Source organism: Terrapene carolina, unplaced genomic scaffold, assembly GCF_002925995.2.
Source record: "Terrapene carolina triunguis isolate 2854851 unplaced genomic scaffold, T_m_triunguis-2.0 Scaffold51, whole genome shotgun sequence".
NCBI classification, from domain to species: Eukaryota; Metazoa; Chordata; order Testudines; family Emydidae; genus Terrapene; species Terrapene triunguis.
In genome coordinates, this window is record NW_020664402.1 from 1615703 (window position 1) to 1621339 (window position 5637).

General features: G+C 62.1%; 1 pseudogene; it reads left to right on the forward strand.

Annotated features, from left to right (window-relative positions):
- Nucleotides 1-390: 390 nt before the first annotated feature.
- On the forward strand, nucleotides 391-2847 carry LOC112117722 (annotated as a pseudogene).
- Nucleotides 2848-5637: the final 2790 nt, after the last annotated feature.

A 5637-nucleotide genomic window follows, 5' to 3' on the forward strand; every position in this document is an offset into this window, starting at 1 on the left:
GAGTGAGGATCACCACAGGGCTGGAGTGGGGGAGCCCAGGCCTGCGGTAAAAGGGGGCTGTGGCTCAGGAGTGAAGGGCACTGGCAGGGCTCGGGGGAGCCTAGGGTTAGGGGAACAGGAGGCTGCAGGTCGGGAGTGAGGAACACTGCAGGGCTGGGGGGGGGGGGGAGCTCCTGCAGTTCACGTGTCTGCTCCCATCACTTCCCAGCCCCGCGGAGCCTCCCGCTACCGGGGGATCCCGGCTGGTGCCACCCCCGGAGCCGCCCCCGCCCCGCAGAACCCCCCCGCCAGGCGGGGGCCGGGGCGTCTCCGCGCCGCCTTAAGACGGGCCGGGCCCCTCCCGCGCCAGCCGGGAGCGCAGCGGAGCCGCCAGCCCGGAGCGGGGCCAGACCCTGCCGCGCCGGACCGGACCGGACCCTGTCGGAGCCAGGTGAGGGGGCGGGTCCGTGCGGGGCGATGCCCGGGGGGGTCCCGGCCTGGGCCGCGCTGCAGTGGCTCGATCCCGCGGGTACCGGCCCCGCTCGGCTCCACAGAGACACACACACCGGCCACGCCACACACACATCGCACCCCTCGCACACATCACCCCCCAGTCCCCCCCACACACACCAGTCCCTCCGCACACATCACCCCCACACACACCCAGCCCCCCCACCAGCTCCCCCACATACCCAGCCCCCCCTCACAGATACACACACACCAGCCCCCCTGCACACATCACCACCCCACACACACACCGGCCCCCCCGCACACATCACCCCCCCCACACACACACACCATCTGGCTCCGCTCCCCACTGTGGGGTCCTTGTCTCCATGCCCCCCCCAAGGCGCAGGGCTCCCAGGGAGGGGCGGCAGCGGGGGGGGAGTATATTTTGCTGCCTCACACTGTCCCTGTCACCCCCAGCCACCCGGTGGAGGGGCCGGCCCCACGGGCTGCCCCCAGGTATTGGCGGCTCAGGCTGCATAACCCCTTCCTGCCATCAGAGGCCATCCAGTTGTCTGTCTGTCTGCAGGGAGCTGGGGGGATGTCAGTCTGTCTGTCCCCTGGGGGCCCAGAGCCCCTGCCCGCCCCCACCCATTGCAGGTAGCTGGGCTCCCTCCTGGCACACGTCTCCAGCCCGGCACAGCGCCCAAGGGAGATGCCATGTGACAGCAGCGTGGGGGCTCTCCTGGCACCGTCTGGGGCTCCACTCCCTCCCCCTGCGAATGGTTTAACTTGCTGGGCATCCCCCTTCCAGCGATCCCCTAAATCAGCCCCCCAGCCTCCTGCGCTGCCCGCTGGGCATTCCCTCCCTGCCCCGCTGGGCCCCGCCTCCCCCACTGCCTCCCACTCACCCCTCAGCACCGCTGCAGGCTGGGGCACGCAGGGGGCCCTGGGGTACATGATGGGGTGGGCACTGCTCAGGCGCCTGGGAGCAGACGGGGCTCAGGCATAGGGGGCAGGAGGCTTGGCAGAGCCACGCAAGGATCTGAGCTGCTGGGATGCCTGGGGGCATCAGAAATGGCTCCAGGGGGGCTGGGAGCGGCTCAGGTATGTGGAGGGCGCCGGGAGTGGCTTGGACCTGGGGTGGGGGCTGGGCATTGATCGGGCACACGGCGGCATGTGGGCGAGCCGGATGCCCACATGGTGAGACGCCCACGTGCCGCCCTCCCCAGCTCTTGTTCCCTGTCTTGGCCCAGGCTGAGGACGCTGTGAGCAGAGTGTCCTGCCCCCGGCACAGCCCCCGGCCAGGAGCAGAGGATGGACGAGCTGCTGAAGCTCATGTACCTGAACGTCTCGGAGCGGCTGAGCCTGCCCTGGGAGCAGGCCGGGCCGTGCGGCCCCTCGGTGGGGAACAGCACCATCCTGATTGTGGCCTACAGTGCCCTGCTGGCCGTGGGGCTGGTGGGGAACCTGGGCCTGGTCTGCGTCATCGCCCGGCACAAGGAGATGAGGAACGTCACCAGCATCTTCATAGCCAACCTGGCCTGCTCCGACCTGCTGATGAGCGTGGTGTGCCTGCCCGTCACCGTCATCTACACGCTCATGGACCGTTGGGTGCTGGGCGAGTTCCTGTGCAAGGCCAGCCCCTTCGTGCAGTGCGTCTCTGTCACCGTCTCTGTCCTCTCGCTGGCCTGGATTGCACTGGAGCGGCACCAGCTCATCATCAACCCCACTGGGTGGAAGCCGGGGGCCACTCACGCCTACCTGGCTGTGAGCGTCACCTGGCTGGTGTCGGGCTGTGTCTCCCTGCCCTTCCTCGCCTTCAGCGTCCTGACGGACGAGCCCTTCCGCAACCTCAGCCTGCCCTTTGACGCCTTTGCCGGCCACCTGGTGTGCGTGGAGAAGTGGCCGTCGGACGGGCACCGCCTGGCCTACACCACCGGGCTGCTGCTCGGCCAGTACTGCCTGCCCCTGCTGCTCATCCTGGCCTGCTACTGCCGCATCTTCCTGCGCCTGCGCCGCCGACGGGACGTTTTGGAGCGACCCCCGCACGGCTCCCGCGCCGCCAGCCACCGGCGGGTCAGCGTCATGCTGGCCTGCCTCGTCGCCGCCTTCGCCGTGTGCTGGCTGCCCCTGACCGTCTTCAACGCCCTGTACGACTGGGCCCACGAGACCATCTCCGGCTGCTACCACGACCTGCTCTTCTCCCTCTGCCACCTGGCGGCCATGGCCTCCACCTGCATCAACCCCGTCCTCTACGGCTTCCTGAACACCAACTTCCAGCAGGAGCTCAAAGCCCTTCTCCACCGCTGCAGCTGCGCTGCGGAGACGGACACGTACGAGAGCTTCCCCATGTCCACCGTCAGCACTGAGGTCTCCAAGGCCTCACTGCGCAGCGGGGGGGTCGCCACCGATGCCTGACGGGCGGCTGCTCCCAGCGCCTGGTGCCAGGAGCAGAACCCGCCATAGCCTCGCCCAGCGGGCGGGGGGATACTGCTCTCTCGTATGCACTTTCTGCAAATCTAGGGCAGCCCCCCGCCCCTCCCTCGGGCACAGCTCAGATCCGGAGGGAGCCTGGGAGTGAGCTCTGGGGAACCCCAAAGAAACCAGCCAGAGCCTGGCCACGGGAAGTCCTGGGTTCTGAGCCCGGCTCTGACGCACATTCCCCCTGAGCCACTCACTCAGGCTCCAATTTTCAGCCTGGAGATTTTCAGAGCGGCCGGGGGCACCCCCTGGAATGGAGGAGCAGTGGGTGTCTGACTGCCCCAGATAGCCCAGCGCTGGTGCCTCATTCTAACCCCATAGATCGGGTCCTGGCTGGGTTTGCCAAAGGGCTTCGCTGCTGGGGCTTAGCACCTGTGAAAATCGGGCACTGAACTCTGGAGTGAGGCGTCTAATGTGAAGCATCAGCCTAGAGATTTTTGGCCTTCATCTCTCTGCCTCCGTTTCTCCGGACGAGGCTGATAACATTTCGCCATCTCACAGCTCGGGAAGGGCGTGGCGGGGTGAAACGGACACGCTTGGAACATCAGCGGCTCTGTAATAGGGTTAAGCATCATTATCACATTGGAAATGTCCCTGCTTGGGGCCTTTTACCAAGTAATGGATGAGCTGGTTTTCAAAGGGGGACAACCCCCGCCTCCATGCGCAGATGGTGGGTGCATTGCCAGGCTGGGTGATTCAATGTGCAGTCGGTGGTTAGATCTGCAGCTACGGGAGGCAAACACAAATTATTCCAGGTGCATTTAAAGAACATCTTGAATCTGTCTATTGTATCCTAGGCATTCCTGCCAGGCGCATTGATTGCCATGGTATCTGAGCACCGTCACACCGAACTACCCAGCAGCACATGCGTGCAGCTGACTTGTGCAAGAAAATCACCATTTTCATGTGTAACTGGGGCATTAGCACCTACTTTGAGTCCTATGAAAATTCTGCTGTTTGCAAAACAATACACAGAGCCCTTGATTTCAGAGATTTGAGATGATCTCCTAAAACTCCCAAATGACCGATTTAAAACCAAAAAAAAAAGAAACCGACATTCCTTTAACTCGCTTGTTGGTATTTTGAAGTGAAAAAAGATGCTGTCGGGATGGGCTATTAAAGGGGCTCTGTGGAGAGATGGGTCACTTGTTTTTCTGAAAGCAAAATCCCCTTATCTGTGATTCCGGTAGCACCTTAGATTATTCAGCCTGAAAAAGAATTCCGAGATCTAATTTCCTTTTCACCGGTGAGTTTTGTGCTCCATTCTCCTTTCAGTCCCACCCGTTTTACCCAGTGACTGCACAGGTGATATTCCTGATTTACACCAATGTCTGGAAGTGGAGAATCACTCCCCTTACTGTATTTCCCGCCAGCTCACTCAGTCACTGGCACTAGTCGGTTTCTGAGCAGGGTCACTTTCTGGGGCTGCATGGTTGGGGCTAACAGGACAGAGGGACCTGGCCATTCGAACAGCTGTTCTTCTGGACACTTGTGAACAATCGTAAATCATTTTGAGTTTGCTTGATCCAATCCCAGGGGCTTAGCTAATGGGTTCCTTTTACCCTGATCGCGCCTACTCGTATTCTGTGCCTGTCTCTTGACGCAGTGATGAACATTGGCTCCCAGCTGGTGGGGCCAGGGGGTATTTTGGCAAACAGTCGATGTTTGTAACCAATTGATAAATATGTATCTTATCGAAATGCATAGACTGCTGCAGCTTTTCTAAGGCAAAGAACCGGGGATAATTCTTTGTAATAATAACCAAGAATAAACTGAACAAGCTGATGAAATGTGAGTAACTCCCTTTAACTGACACTCCCGGTGTGTCATGTCTCCACAAACGGCCCCGTTTGACACGCGGTGTGAAAAGGAAAGTGGGCAGCTCTGGGTCTTTCCCTGCAGGCATCACTCAGGCTGTCACTGGCAGACGTTTGCAGTGAGGTAGCACCTAGAGCCAGTCCCGTGTTGGGGAGGCTGAGCCAGATCTGGGGTCCAGGTTAGAAAGCAGAGTGAGGAGGGTGAACAGGCCGAGCAGAGCCACCACGTTATCTGAAGGCTGGAAAAGACCCTTGTGGGAAGAGCCGTGAGGCTCAGTCCGGTGAGCTGCTCAGGAGAGTGAGATTGGCTTCGTTAGGGCGCATCAAACCCGGGTTTCCTGAGGCTCTTTGAGCAGAGGAAGGCAGAACAAGCACCAGGCCAGACACATTCCAGTTGAAGTGGGGCACTGGGTTACACCAGCGAGGGGACTAGCCCTTGGACTGAGCTCCCCCGGGCCGTGGGGGAGTCTCTGTCTCCTGGTGGCTGCCCAGCCCGGCTGCCTTGCTGGAAGATGCGCTGGGCTCAGTGCAGGGCACCGGGGGACGGTCTCTGTGCTAGCCGGGGTCAGGCTGGAGGAGCCACTGGGAGTCGCCGAAGGGCCTAGGGTTGCGTGTGCTGGCCGCGGTACAGACCCAGACCTGATCTCCAGGGATTTCAATGGCAGAGACCACTGGGGAGCAGGGCCGGCCTTGGGGGGGTGGGTGCCATGGTCGGGGGGGGCGCCATGTGGCAGTGCAGGGGGCGCGCTGCCTGGGTGGAGTCGAAGCTGCTCCTGGCTGGTGGGGGTGGGGGGAGGAGCGGTTACATACGGATCCGGCTCCTCCCTCCCCGACCGTCCTCTGCACCCCCAGGGGCTGTGAGGGGGTGTGAGGAGCAACGCCGAGCGCTCGGTGCACCCAGGTCACTTTC